The sequence below is a fragment of the Meleagris gallopavo genome, chromosome 3 (genome assembly GCF_905368555.1).
Source record: "Meleagris gallopavo chromosome 3, MGAL_WU_HG_1.1, whole genome shotgun sequence".
Lineage (NCBI taxonomy): Eukaryota > Metazoa > Chordata > Aves > Galliformes > Phasianidae > Meleagris > Meleagris gallopavo.
The window spans coordinates 12,086,978-12,102,151 of NC_139406.1; the positions used below are offsets into that span (position 1 = coordinate 12,086,978).

General features: G+C 39.9%; 1 protein-coding gene and 2 non-coding genes across 6 annotated transcripts in view; 1 reads left to right on the forward strand and 2 right to left on the reverse strand.

Annotated features, from left to right (window-relative positions):
• The window catches only part of FARS2 (phenylalanyl-tRNA synthetase 2, mitochondrial), a 233,585-nt gene that overhangs the window by 112,798 nt on the left and 105,613 nt on the right, over positions 1 to 15,174 (reverse strand). The window lies entirely within an intron of this gene.
• Positions 1,016 to 1,087, reverse strand: TRNAP-AGG (transfer RNA proline (anticodon AGG)). The gene has a single exon. It is a non-coding gene; the product is annotated as a tRNA-Pro (tRNA).
• Positions 7,627 to 7,698, forward strand: TRNAP-AGG (transfer RNA proline (anticodon AGG)). Its single transcript has one exon. It is a non-coding gene; the product is annotated as a tRNA-Pro (tRNA).

Below are 15,174 nucleotides of genomic sequence, written 5' to 3' on the forward strand. Positions count from 1 at the left end.
ATAATTACAAGATGTTTTTAGCTTCTAAGCACCATTATCATCATGGTTGCCTGCTTCCCTGAACAATTTAAGACGTTACCAACCATTAAAATACCAGCAGATTAATCAAGGTGTCCTCGGATAATTACCATGAGAAGTTCGCAGATACATTTAGCATAAGCTTTCATTCTACAAAACGCACGAAATTTCCTTAAGCGAGGTAAAACAGCACCACCATATAGTAGAGCAGATCCTCTTGTAAACGTAAATCCTCTCCTCTTCTTATGCCACAATAGAAACAAAAGTTCTTCTAACAAACTCCAAAAAAGAATAACCATCAACAGCAAAATTCAGTAGGTACTCACTGTGAGTTCTCTAAACTGGCTTGAGAGAAGTCCTGAGTAGAAGGGTTTTGGGGTGCTGGCTGATGAAAGATTCAATATGAGCTGGCAAAGTGCACTTGCAGCCCAGAAAGGCAACTGTATCCTGGGTTGCAGTGGGATGAGCAGGTCGAAGGAGGTGATAAAGCCTCTCTCCTCTGCTCTCGTGAGACCCCACCTGGAGTACTGCATCTAGTTCTGGAGCCCTCAACACAGAAGGACGCTGAGATACTGGAGCAGGCCCAGGAGGGGGCCATGAAGATGATCAGAGGACTGGAGCACATCAAGGACAGGCTGAGAGAGCGGAGAATCTGCAGCCTAGAGAGAAGAAGGCTCCAAGGAGATCTTATAGCAGCCTTCCAATACCTGAAGGGGCTTATAGGAAAGCTGGGGAGGGACTTTTTATTAGGGCATGTAGCAACAGGATAAGGGGAAATGGTTTTAAACTGGAAGATGGTAGATTTAAACTGGATATGAGGAAGAACTTCTTTCCTGTGAGGGCTGAGATGTGTCTCAGGTCCTTCTCTGCTGAGCTCCTTCCCAGCAGGTCCGCCTCTGACCTGTACCGATGAGGGATGCTCTTATCCATCCCACAACTGCAGAACCCTGCACTTGCACTTGTCCCACCTCATCACCTTCCTTTCTGGCCAAAACAAGGGCTCGTCCGGGATTTGAACCCGGGACCTCTCGCACCCTAAGCGAGAATCATACCCCTAGACCAACGAGCCAACTTCATGCACCTTTGTGGACTCACTCAGTCCAACAGGATGAGGGAAATGGCTTTAAACTGGAAACTGGTAGACTAGACTAGACTAGATCTTTGGAAGAAATCCTTTACTCTGAGGATGGTGAGACGCTGGAACAAGTTGCCCAGAGAGGTTATGAATGCTCCCTCCCTGGAAGCGTTCAAAGCCAGGCTGGATGGGGCTGGTCTAGAGGGAAGTGTCTCTGCCTGTAGTGGGGGGGGTGGAATGAGGTAATCTTGAAGGTCCCTTCCAACCCAAAACATTCTGTGATTCTATGAAAATCAAATGAACAAGAGCTTACTTGCACAGACATATATTGCACAATTAAAAACTAATTTGATGGAAGAAAAACTAAGCAAAAGGACAAATCTTCATTTTGGGTTCATAATAAATTCTCTCAATACCTATGTAATGGTACCTAAAATCAGATATTAATAGCCTTTTGGATTCATATAAAGAAGCCCTATTCTGAAACAGCCCTGTACTTTATGTACAGTCAATGGGCCAGCACTGGAGTTTGCTCATGAGAGGCAGAATAAAAAAAAACACGAGCACACAAGCACAAGATGGAAAACAGAAGGAGAGAAAGAAAGAAGGAGAACAGAAGGAGGTAGAGAAGAAAAAAACATAACAAAACAACACTTGCACAGACTGGTTTGCTGAACATGTTCAGCTGGTGTGAATTAGTATAAAAGCTATTCCAACATCCGTGAACCTGTGCCAATTCAGACCAGATGAAATCAAAGCTGTTGTTAGCCAAATGGCAAAAGAAAAAAAACAGACTCAGTTATTATTTATTCTAATTTCTATGCACGTGCACATAAAAGATGTAACCACTGTTATTTCTTTCTCAAAGTATAAGTATTGGAATCAGAAGCTTTGTGTTTCCACGGGTTTGCTCACATTTATTGAATGCACAACTGCTTGATCTATGTAACAAAATTTCAGATAAGATTCACCTTAATTCAGATTTCATAAAAAAACACAACAGAGAGTTGGGCCAGGCAGGCAGGAGGATGCCTGCCAAGCTGTATGTTTTATTAGAAGCCATGTGACTGGATTTGGAAAACATTCTTAAAGAAGTCAAGAAAATTCAAGCATCGAAAACGCAAAAAGAAACCCAAGAAAAGCAGATTCAGGCCAATTCCAATCCCTCCTCAACACAGGAAGAAGGTTTAGACCAATACCTGGAGTGTATAGTTATCATGCTGTTGTGTGCAGCTTATACTCATCTAATGGCAGCACAGTGAGGAAGTGAGTTCAGTCAAACTGCTAGTCATATTGTTTGCTCTTGGCTTTAGATTTAATCAGTTACTTAGCCATATGGTTAGACAAGTTTTTTAGGCAAGCAAAATAACCCTTTCCTGTCTCTCCTTTGCAACCAGAGTAACTGCAGTGATGTCCATGCAACCCATGAAGGCTGAAGGTTCATAGGCTGCTTCTTGACCCAGCTCAGCCAGAGGCCAGTTCCAGTCCAATCAGGCCAACAAGAAGCTCCCGGAAGAAAAACTTACCCCTCTTCTTTCTAGCCAAGAATGCATTAGCCAGCTCTGCCAGAATTAGTCCACTTGTGGCAGACATACCTTGAGACTTGTTTGAGATACATACTCACTAACCAAGATTGCAGAATGCTCCCATTCTCTCACTAAGCCAAAAGCCAATTGTTCTCAATTTTCTGTACCTACCACTAATCTCATTATAAATTCATAATTACTTCAGTTTTATTAGACCAGCTCGAACTAGCAAATCTGCCAGCTATTATCACAGAATCACAACAGAGTCCTGACCCTCTCCAATTTTTGACCTTAAAATTCACATCCACACAAATATGCTATGTAAAGGAAATTGCAAAGACTGCCTGTATCAATCTTTTCTCCTCAAATCCACATAGTTCAAGAAAGAAAGGCAGATAAACTTGCACATCTACAATTCAAGCACTGCACAGATAATTATGTACTTATGTATGTATGTATGTGTAAGAAGTACTGTTCTCTGCCCTTAAACTGCTGTTTCCAAAGGCCATGAAGATAGCAAAACCAAACCAAAACAAAACCCCAAAAGCTACCAGAATAAAATCTTACTTACAAAAACATTTCCAGGAGATGACATACAAATATTTCCTATTCCTCTCAACCACCACTGAAAAGAGAAAGTTTTGTGTCTCATAAAAATTGTAAAACTGCTCTGCTTGCCCCATGTGCCAAAAAGGAACACAGCATTAGGACATGATTTGAGGGAAAAAAATATATATATACGTTGTGGGTACAGTGCTGATGATACCAGGTTTGATACTGTTTGACTGAGCCAAGAAACATACACTGCGATCATCAACATCACTGTGGAGCTCTTCTATGTATTTGCCATGGTTGATGAGCATGATCAATAAAGATTTAGAAGTATCCCAAGAGCATAGAAGCTTACTGAGGTCTTTTAAGTTCACATGAACATAGGTTTCTCAGGTGAAATAAAGGCACAAGGCTATCACTCAGGCTGTTAAATGGTGCCTGTCAAAAAAAGAGGCAGGCCTGATTACTTCAACTATAGCAGCTAAATCCATCTGGTGCTCAGTGACCATCTCAGCAAGCACTTATAAACTTCAGAGGACTGAGTTACTATGACATGTCTTCAAGATCTATGCAAAAAAATCATTACTAACAAGCTTTTATTTCTTAAGCCTTCCACCTTAAAGCTTAACTGGGTGACAACAATGGTCTGTTCCTGAATTGAGAGCAAAATGGGAGTAGGCTGGTACTTCCGAAGCCAATGTTAAACACTCTGCACCCAAAGTCATCCTATTTCTAATGTTGTGAGATTTGATTTCACTGTTCAACGAAGTGTCTTCTAACAGCTATGCACTGGAGAGGCACAGGCACAACAAAAAAACAAGCTGCACACTGCAGCAGCTCTGGTTAAAAAAACTCCGTGATTTCAAACCTCAGAATGTCTACTTTAGCTCATCACCTCAGCCACAGTCTTGCAATTCAAAGCAGCCAGTAACTGGCAATCACTGACTCTGATGATATTCTAAGGCGGGGAGCTGTGGGGACCTTGTAGGAATTGGACCACAACCGTTCAATTATCAAGCATAGCAGCAGAACTGATCACAGTGAAACACACAAAGATCAAAGCACTGAGACATAATTCTCTTAAGAACCTCTGTGCAACACACAGAATTGCAGAGAGACCTCTGGAGATCATCAGGTCCAATCCCTTCCTCAGGCAGAGCCACCTAGAGCCACATGCCCAGGACCAGGTCTCACTGAGTTGTATCTCTACAGATAGTGACACGGGTCAGTAGCTTGCTGTTGAATTGATTAGAATACATTGACTTTTCATTTTTTTTTTTAAAGAAATAGTCAATAAGTCAAAATACTCAAAACCTAGAAAAAGACAAGATTCTGTACGTCCATTAAAAATCCTAAGCCTTACAGATCAATCCCTGCATCCCAGCTAAAAAAATGAGCAGGGAAAACATACCCATGCAAGCCACTGCTCTGGATGGTAACAAACACAGTAGAAGAGCCATCTGAAAATAATGAATGGCAGTGCAAAAAACAAGAATGTATCACACTGCTAGAGAAAGCCTCAAAACTTTTCCAAGGACCTTCACCTGGTTTGGATTCCAGATGGACAACACAAAGCGTTCACACCTCTACATGCATTTTGTCTGACATCTTAAGATTTCCATCTTAAGGGATCCGTTAAGCGATAAAAGGTCTATAACAGCTTTACTTAACGACTATCAGAAACATTCCAATAAGAAGGCAAAAGAAAAATTTTCATCTTTATGAAAGGCCTCAATAGCAGCCAAAAACAAAATATTACTCTACATGACTCCCAGCTGAACTTCTGTATCAGCAGAAAAGAATAATTTTTAATCTGTCCTTCCTTGCAAAAAACGCACAAGGTAATGTTTCAAAAGGATAAACATCTGCTCTGGGTGGGGTACATAAAAAAAGAAATCATGAGCCACTCTGCAAAAAAAAACCCTAAGTGCATGGATTTAGAAGAGACCATGATAAATGTATGTTGATTATTTGCTTAATACATTTGGAATATATTTTCTCATTTATTTAATAGGTTTTTTCTTTCCACAAAGAAAGATCTTCCACTGGGACTCATAAAGGCAGTAATATTCTGGTAAGTTACTATTACACTAAGAATAGTAGAGATTGTCTCGCATTTTCTTGTTCACAGCTTTATAATTAACAAAGCAGAAATGTAGGCTGTTATGTTTGAAGGAAGTTTCCCCAGAGAGATCAAATAATCCAAACCAGCAACAGCTTTCTACAGTTCTGAATATAATTAGAAGAGTCGATTTCTTTTATGGTGTAAACAGTCAGAGTTAAGTAGAGGTGCTTTGTTGGTTGTCGCTTCATTCCTAAGGGCACCTGCAAGAAAGTCAAGATGCTTTCTGCCACATCTGTAAAGTATTATTGTTAATTCATATCATACTAACAAATGCATTTTCATAGGTAGGAGCATTCTGTCACCAACATTACAATGCTGAATCTGGAGTCAGTACTGCAAACTGAAGGGCAGATCATCAGCACAACAAGGATTGAGCAAACCTCTCCACAGAAATATAGTTCTCCTAAACTCTGGCTCTGTTGTTAAAAAAAACACCTCTCTGCTATGCTTAGTGGAGCCGAATATTACAAGTGTGATCACATCTACAGAACAAGGAGCATTTGTATATTGAAATGTATATATAGATGTATAGAGATGTATATATCTCACAAAGACACACCATGGTTCTGAACTAGTATTTTCAGGGTTACTAAGAAAAAGCTCTTTTTAACTCAGGCAGCAGAGCTAAGTGTGCGGACAGAACACAGGGCTTTCACTCGAGGGTAAAGCTTAGCAGAGATATCACAGAAGACAACAGTGCAGGACAAGTACAGCACAACACTGGAAGAACAGCCTGCACTATAGTGCCAAGGCAGGAACAACAAGCAGCTTCCCTCTCCTGGCGGCCTAACAATGTCACACTGGACGGCGCCACAGGCCTTTACACAGGGTGTAAAATGTGGCTGCTACAAAGCAAGAGTAGTGCCAGCATTTCTCCCTGAGCGCTCAGGAAGGCATGCTCCTACAACACACAGCACCAACTTCAAAAGCGCCCAACATCTGCTATGGCTGTGGCTCCTGCAGAAGTTCTCAGTCTGCGGCTCCTTAACAAGGTCATACTTTCTACCTTAGCCACATGCAGCTAAAAAGCTCTCTTTTCCCACCACTGCATCTACCTTTCACAAAGAAAACATATTCCTACAGACATCATTTCCGTGCTCTGGACACCTTTCTGCCTCATCACCACCTGGTTGCCTGCTGACTCCTGCCCCTTCTCCCTCAGGATCCACCTCAGATGAAAACAATCTCTCTGGAGAGATTGGAGAGAGGTGCTGACTGGCAGCAGCATGCGTTGGAATCAAGAGAGCAATACATCAACACTTCTCATTTTGAGTGATCCTTTTGCTCTTTGTAAATCAGGTACAACACTGAAATTAGGGATGAATTGTCAACTTCTTTCTTTTTGATGACGCAGCGTGGCAGCTATCGAGGCTGCTATAATTTTCAAATATACACAAATCTTTCTTCACCGCTCCATTATATATTATCCCCACAAGTGTGCATATAGCTCAGCACTATGCTTTTCAAAATGTATTACAAGAGATTTCAAGAAACATAAACACCTTTTGTTCAAATTGCTTTCAAAGGAGGTTTTAGTATCTGGCTCCTCTGAAAGAATCCTTTCTTTATGGGGACCAGCAAAAGGAACCGAAAAGTACGGCCCTCTGATCTTTCAATTATCCATACCTATCAAACCTAGAGTAGCAAGAACTAGATGGTAGCACAAGGTTCTAGTGACGTGCGTCCAATAATGGCCAGTGCAGTTGGCTGCCAGTATCTCACTGAAACAGTTAGTTGTTCATTACCTTTTTTTTCTCTTTACCGCCCAATACTATCACCACAAAACAGACACAGTATGTACGTTATTACATTAGCTTTTTTCTGTTAGAAAGAAACACAGATGACTGTTCATTACTATTTCTGTGATTTTTGTCTGAAAAGGGGTTGTAAAAACAAAATATGCACAAAAAGAACAAGGATCTCAATGAGTTAAACTCACAGGAATAGAAGGATACACGCTGGTGAATCCCCAGATCTTCAACAGGTTATGAATATTTGCTATCTCAGATCACAACAGGTTTGATAATAAAGATATTCATAGAATCACAGAATGTTTTGGGTTGGAAGGGACCTTCAAGATTACCTCATTCCACCCCCCCACTACAGGCAGAGACACTTCCCTCTAGACCAGCCCCATCCAGCCTGGCCTTGAATGCTTCCAGGGAGGGAGCATTCATAACCTCTCTGGGCAACTTGTTCCAGCGTCTCACCATCCTCAGAGTAAAGGATTTCTTCCAAAGATCTAGTCTAGTCTAGTCTACCAGTTTCCAGTTTAAAGCCATTTCCCTCATCCTGTTGGACTGAGTGAGTCCACAAAGGTGCATGAAGTTGGCTCGTTGGTCTAGGGGTATGATTCTCGCTTAGGGTGCGAGAGGTCCCGGGTTCAAATCCCGGACGAGCCCTTGTTTTGGCCAGAAAGGAAGGTGATGAGGTGGGACAAGTGCAAGTGCAGGGTTCTGCAGTTGTGGGAGGGATAAGAGCATCCCTCATCGGTACAGGTCAGAGGCGGACCTGCTGGGAAGGAGCTCAGTAGAGAAGAACCTGGGTGCCGTAGGTGAACAACAGGCTGGCAATGAGCCACCAGGGTGCTCCTGGGGCCAAGAAGACAGAAGATCTCCTGCGGTGCATTAAAGAGTGTGACCAGCATGTTGAGGGAGGTAAAGAGTCCAGCTGGAGAGCTGTAAGAATGATAAGGAGATTGGAGCATCTGCTTTATGAGGAAAGGCTGAAAAGAGACCTGGGACACTTCAGTCTTGAGAAGGCTAAGTGGGGGGAATGTCATTGCTGTTTACAAATATCTAAAAATGCAGGCATTAAGTTGAAGGATGCAGTCTCTTTTCAGCGCATGCAGCAATAGAACAAGGGTCAATGGACACAAACTGGAACATTCTGGACAGGAGGAAAAATTTATTTCCTGTGAGAGTGACAGAGCACTGGAAAAGCATGCCCAGAAATGTTCTGGAGTGTCCTTCTACAGAGATATTCAAGACCCACCTGTGCACCCTACTCTAGTGAACCTGCTTTAGCAGTGGGTTGGACTCGATGATCTCCTGAGGTCCCTTCCAACCCCTGCAATTCTGTAAAACAAGGTAGTCAGACTGCCTTTATCCCACTCTTTAGACCAGATGTCATGGGAAAGGAGAAAAAAAGGGCTACACTTCATAAGCATCAGCTCACACACACACTTCTTCTGTCACACGATAGCCTTGTTGTCTCTGAAAGTCTCTGGCCGCAGAGGAAGGTGCAGCTATTTGGCAAGAAAAGACTGTGTTTGCAAACAGTCTCTTGTGGATCCCAAGAATCACACATTCTAAGGTCTCTTTTTCTCCAGCCATCAAGAAATACACTGAAGTTTCAGACAGAGTCTTGTTCTGATGAAGAATATACTTCTGGAGAAAAAAAGCAACTAAGGTAAGTAATCATCACGTTTGCCCTTTAATATTTAATATGGAATATCCGTGAGCAAAACTTTTGATTATGGGACAATGTGCTTGCATCATCTCTGAATATGTCACTGCATGCAATTAAGCTTCTGAAAGAGCATGAATAAGTAACACAGCAGGAGAATGGAATATTCAGCAAAGACCTAAGGAGACCAGAGACCATCACATTAAATTCTGATTCATCTGTGAAGGAACTATGTAACACTGAAAAGCATAATTATGCATTTTGTCTTAATTAAATATGCTCTTAGTAGTGTAACAGAAAGCATCTACATTCCGTTCTTGGCAGTGGATGAGCACAGAGCTTAGAGTTAGCATGCCCTATCTGCCAAATATAAAGTCCAGTACATTTGTTTATTTTATTAACTCATTAATTACAGTTATGCTGTTTTTGGAGCATTTACCATGTAATAAATATGACAACAAATGCAATAGGTGAAAAGTATACAGAACCAGTGGTTGCTCATACAAGCAAGTCACCCAGCAATTTGAGCATCTTAGGTAGACAATATGAACATGCTTGCATAATTACTGAGAACATACACCACAAGCTTTCAATATAAACAATTGCTAAGAAGGTGAATGAAATCCTTCTGAAAGCCTCGGGTATTTTTCATTTCCTCCTGGGACTACAATGCACCCCATTTATTACAAGCTTTTTACAAATATTTGCTTGAAAAAGTGACAAACGCTATTTCAGTAGGATTCAAAAACTGATGTTACTATTCCAGCATCATATAAAACTGTCATACTAATTCTGTACATTGGCTGTGTCAAAATTTTGCACCACCTCTTTGTTCTGACTGGTTAGTACTAGTGGATTCTACAGAAAAAGGTTATTCAGGTCAGATTTCAAAGATGACCAGCTCTTCAGATAATCTGAAACTTCAAGCAGTGCAGAACAGAGACTGTGAAAGAGAGTAACCTGAAAAATAAAATCCTTTGTTGAGAATTCAAAGCCTTTTTTTAGTAGGAAAAAATACAAGAGGATGCATTCTTTAAATATGCACCATTTAGCCTCATGGCCTTAATCCACGAAATTGTGTTTCATCACAAAGAGCAGAGCCAATAGCTAGCTGTTATAGGATGATTTTCCTTATGCCATTTTATTTTTGAACTTAAAAGGATACTGAAATGCCAAGTAACAAATAATATTGTCCCACTTCATGTAGTGTTTAAGTATTGGAAAGAAAATACTAAATTTAGTCTGAACAAGAATTATGTAACAGGGAATAAAAGTAAGGGAAAATAATAGTAAAAAAAAACCTGAACAAACAATAACAACAAACCAGATCTGTAAACTTTGGGCAATGACTGAGAATTAGTACAGCAGATCCATCAATGACATGTGAAGCGAACTACCCAAAGAAAACCATTTGAAGCAGAATCAAGAGGAAAACTGTTTTGTAATTAAGCATAAGCATAAACATACGCAGCCCTCCGGATGCATCTTGTCAGAGCTGAGCAGGGGAGAAGGATCACCTCCCTCAGCCTGCTGACCCCACTACTAATACAACCCAAGGTGCTGTGAGACTATTGCTGGCTCACAGTTAGCATGTTATGCATCACTCTATGGACAACAAATAGGTATTCCAAGATACTTTTTCCTATCCCTCCTGGAACTATCTCATTATTTCTCACAAAGACTTTAAGTGCATTTGAGACAAAGGAAACTGCTGTGTTTCCCTAAGAAAAAAAATTCTTCACATGGAGCTGGATGGACATGTTTATTCCTTCCTAAATAAACCTAACCTGTAACATTCCTGTTTTTTGATGTGTAGTATCTAATTTCATCAGCTGGGATTTGGCAGAGCGCTCACTATGTAAGAAGACTGAGCCAGCAATGATACAAAATCAAAATATGGCCCCAAACATATCTGTGATGGTTCTTCAGTCAAATTCTTCACATATTTTTGAAACTCAAAACCTGGAATGTAACTTCTTTCTTCATGATATGCATATACAGTCAACACAGAAAATGCAAGATAGCATACAAAGAAGAAAGATAAAATGTGACACCACCTGTGACAAGCATGAAATATTCAAAAACAGAAGCTGTCTTCTTCCGGCATGAATCTTGAGAAAGAGGTCCCTGATTACCACATACCAGTGGAGCTTTTTTTTCCCACAAAAGTGGCATCATATCCTTACATCCCAAAATGCCTTCAGCAATTTGGCTTAAAGTACGCTTACCAGTTCTCAAAACCATCACAACTTGGACTGGATCAAAGAGGCATCCCCTAAGCATGCTAGCACACTGTGACAAATAAACTTTTTTTTTTTTTCTTGAAGTATGGAATTGTTTCTTCAACTCAGATCAAAATCCTATAGAATAAGTAAGGAGGAAACCCTATGTTCTCTAAGTAAACATAAAAACAGTGGAATAGGAAGAGGAAATTCAAATAGGTGAAATAAGAACAGAAGTTCAATTCTACCTAGAAACCCAACTTCATTCTTTGGTGTCAGAGTAACATTTAAGTTGTACTCATTAAAGACAAGGGTTTATTCTGGCACGCATTCTTAGTGGCAGAATGCTGCTTCATAAAACCATGCCTTGTTCTGTTATAGTGAATAATCTGTGCCTTTATCAGAGGAATTACAGAAAACAAACAGAAGATCAAAGGAGATCTTTGACATCTTTATGATTGTCTTTGGAGTTTTAGAGAAAGTCTCCATTAATTCTCTACTAACTTTGGGAAACTCCTAATGTAATGATTTTGCTGATAGCAGCACATGTGAGACTATACTAAGCTTGAAAATACATCTCTTTGATGAATGAAAGGAGACCCTGAAGTGCTAATTCTTCCAGCATTCTTCTCATTTTCCATTCTTCAAGATGTTAACCAAAGAGTGGCTGGAAAAACGGTGTTGTATCATGCCATGATTTACTTTCAGGAAAATGTTGGGGAACAACAGTTTATTTTCAGTCTTTGGGTGGTTTTCTTGACAGAAAGCATATATATAAACATGCATAAACTATTTGTTCCATTAATACAAGCTTTTTAAAAATTAAATATGGTCATTAGAACTCGAAGTTTTCCCTTTGCACATTTAATGAACTGAGTTACAAAACATAATAGCGTATGTGGGTATCAGAGTATTCCTTCGCAGGTTGAAAGATAACTTCTTTTGCTTGAGGCAACCCTTTACAAGTACACCATCTGGAAAAGTGAAAATTGCACGTACAACTTTATATTGTTATTACACTCTGGAGTTCCGGAATGCAGAAAGACCAGGACTGTACAGAATAATTACAAAAATCAGTGAAGAGCGCAGTGTCAGTCACTTATTACCTGGGCATAATCTAATCTAGCACAGCAAGACTCAAACAGTGGCTCCTCTGCATCCTGTCTTTGAGAAATAAAGAAGACAGTTTCAATCTCCTCTGCCCAGCAGCTAAATAAACCTATGTCACTAGAGAGGTAAGATGATCCCTTTTCATACTTTGTTTTTTTGGCTCCCTTCAATAAAGGAAAAAAGAAAACCCCAAAACAGGTAGATTCAACCCAGGAAATCACAGTTCCTTTGTTTGTGGGGTGATGGAGAAAGAACGGGAAGAATAAAAAAGTGAAATAATCTTCTGAGAAGAAGACATCAGTCACTCCAAATGAGAGAACCCCCAGTGAGCAAGAAATTCATCACAACTGAATTGCTCCAACTGTCCACCCAGAGCTGCTGCCTTCTCCTTTTAACCACAAAGCCATAAAGGGCCTGTTTAGTCCTCTTGGCAACACAGTCCTTGTCCTCTTTGCTATAGTCATAGCCCCAAATGATAATTTCAAGTGCAGGACTCATCATAAAGCACAGCTTGCAGAACACACATGCAGCTGCACGTATATGGGCAGGGCTTTGTTCTTTTGCCTCTTACTTTCACAGGGAACTCAGCTTTGCTTCTAAGAAGCAAAGGATCTGGGAAGTGTTAGCCAAATCCAGAAACACTTCAGCAACGCAAGGACTAAACTGTTTCAAATCTTTTATCAGGAAGAAAAAGAAAATGGCTTTCTGCATTGCTGGTTCACCTTTCCATATTTAGCAGACTCGTTTGTTTTTTGCCCGGATTCTGACATGAGTGTAAAGATTTCACAGGTTTAAAAAGTAATGTTTTACTCTTGTGGCTATGTAAAAATATAGCTTAGAAGTAGAACCAAAGAAAGCCAAGCCCATAGTCTGTATTTTTAAAATGCTGGGCATTGGCTATGATGATTTTGACCAGAACTAACATTCCTTCCAGCGTGAGCTGAGCTGGATCCAGGCACTAAGCTTCACTTGGCAAGTTTCCTTCAAACACTAAAAATTCAAAAAAAACCTAAGAATTATTTGCCTTCTCCATCATCAGAATCATGTTGCAGGAGTGAGCAAATTCAGGAATATTTGACATTTGTTGAAAAAAGGTAGAAGAGAAGTGAAATTTATCATCAAATTCACAGCTTCTTAGGTTTTCAAATACAGAGCCAGCAGTGCCACAGAGCATTCTGTGCCGAGCTGAGTTTTTGAAGACATTATAGCTGGCTAAACTGCATGCTTGGCTAATGGAAAGGGGAACAAAGAGCAATACACAGAGTGGCAAAGCTAAGTCAGATCATGTCACAGACTTCACTTCAATGCAGTGGCTGAAATAGCAGCTTATTGCAAAGGCCTGTCACTGAGATATTTTCCAAGACGTAGGACCTTAAGCACACACAGGTAACAATGCAACTCAGTCACTTGTGGTAGCTCTCAAGGAAATGCAAAATGACTCTCATATGAGCCCAGACATTACCTTCCCATCTGTTCCATCAGACCATACAAAGTAAATAACACATATGTCTCAATAAAAGCAGCTGAAGAAAATCCAGATATCACAGGCAGTTCTTATAGTCTTTACTACTGTGACAGCCCAGTTCAAAGAGATGTCCTACATGGGACTACAGCTCTGACTTCCTGAGCACGCCATAAGCAAACACTGAGTGCTCCAAGGAGGTTACAGCTTAAATACACAAGAGGAAAGAAGCATTCTTATTCCCAGTCTTCAGATGATTGAGTTATAAAGAAATATAATAATACTCCACAGTCAGGCCCATTCTATGTGCCTGTGTGCTGTTGGACAGTCCAAAAAGAATCATCATTCTCAAACTACTAAAGAACACCTAGGAACCAAACTGCCCTCCCTTTACATAACTGAACTGACTTCCACAGCTCCAAGAGACCAAGTCATTAGGCACAGAGTGTCACAACACTCAAACACCTCACAAGAACTCACTCTAAATGACCTGGACATAACTTAACAAGTCAGCAGAAGATCCTTGACCTTCTCATTCTTTATCCACAACAGTACTAAGATTTTGTGCAATTTTGTGGGTAAGGCTTTTTATTCTCACTATATATGTTAAAAATGATCCAGCAAGCTGAAAAGGGACACAGGATATTGAAGATACCCATCTTCAATAGATGAGAGCTCTCTGTGTCCTTTAAAAGATGGTGCATTTCAAAAAAGGTCAGGATAGTATAAATCAAATTTCACTTCTGCAGCATTATCTTCTGCTCTGTTCTGTCTTTCTGCAATTGTCCTACACCGTTGATGTGCCCTGTTGAACAACTACAACACTGCTAGAACATAGCCACAACGAGCAATCAAATTAAAAACCCCTATATTCAGAGCATTTTAAGATCTGGAAAGATTATACGAATGCAACTTTGATTATTTCTATACCTTTGCACTGATTTTTTCCTGCATAGGAAGTAGAAATGATTCTAAAATATCTTAAAAACAAGAGAAATCAAAAAGTCAAAACACTTAATTTTTTCCTTTCAGCCTGTTGTTTTGGAGCTGCTCTCATTGATGGCTGAACTCCATAAACTTCAGTAGAATTACTGCTGATATGCATGCACATAAATCAAATAGGTACATTCAAGATTTTCTCTGATGCCTCTATTAGAAACATGACTACCAGCTTAATTAAGGACAAGAATTTCTGGTTACCATTTTGATAGTAGTTTAACTGTCCATAAAGAAAACTAATTTTATTCCAAATGCAGCAAAGTGAAATAAATCATTTGGTGGACAGATCTCTGTATACTGCAGTAACATGTTTATTAATTCACTAATCTTGGGAAATAATCGCAAAAAGAAGAAAATGAAGTTTTACTTATTTTCTGAAAGTATATGATATGGTTCCCTTGATCGAAAACTTAGGATCAGGACATTATGCTGAGCATTTAAGAGATACTAAGGGAAATAAAAGAATTTTCAATGATACAAGTGACATTCATTGTCAATGCTAATAACCTATTTACCATGATAGCAGCTTAATAGGCTTTTAAATGGCAGAAATGAAACTACACTTCAATATGGCATTATTATTAATATTATGAAGAAAAATCCACAGTTCCTTGTCCTCATCATGCAGCTATTTTAATTCTATATTTCAGGGGCATCATTAGGACAGATTTTCCTTC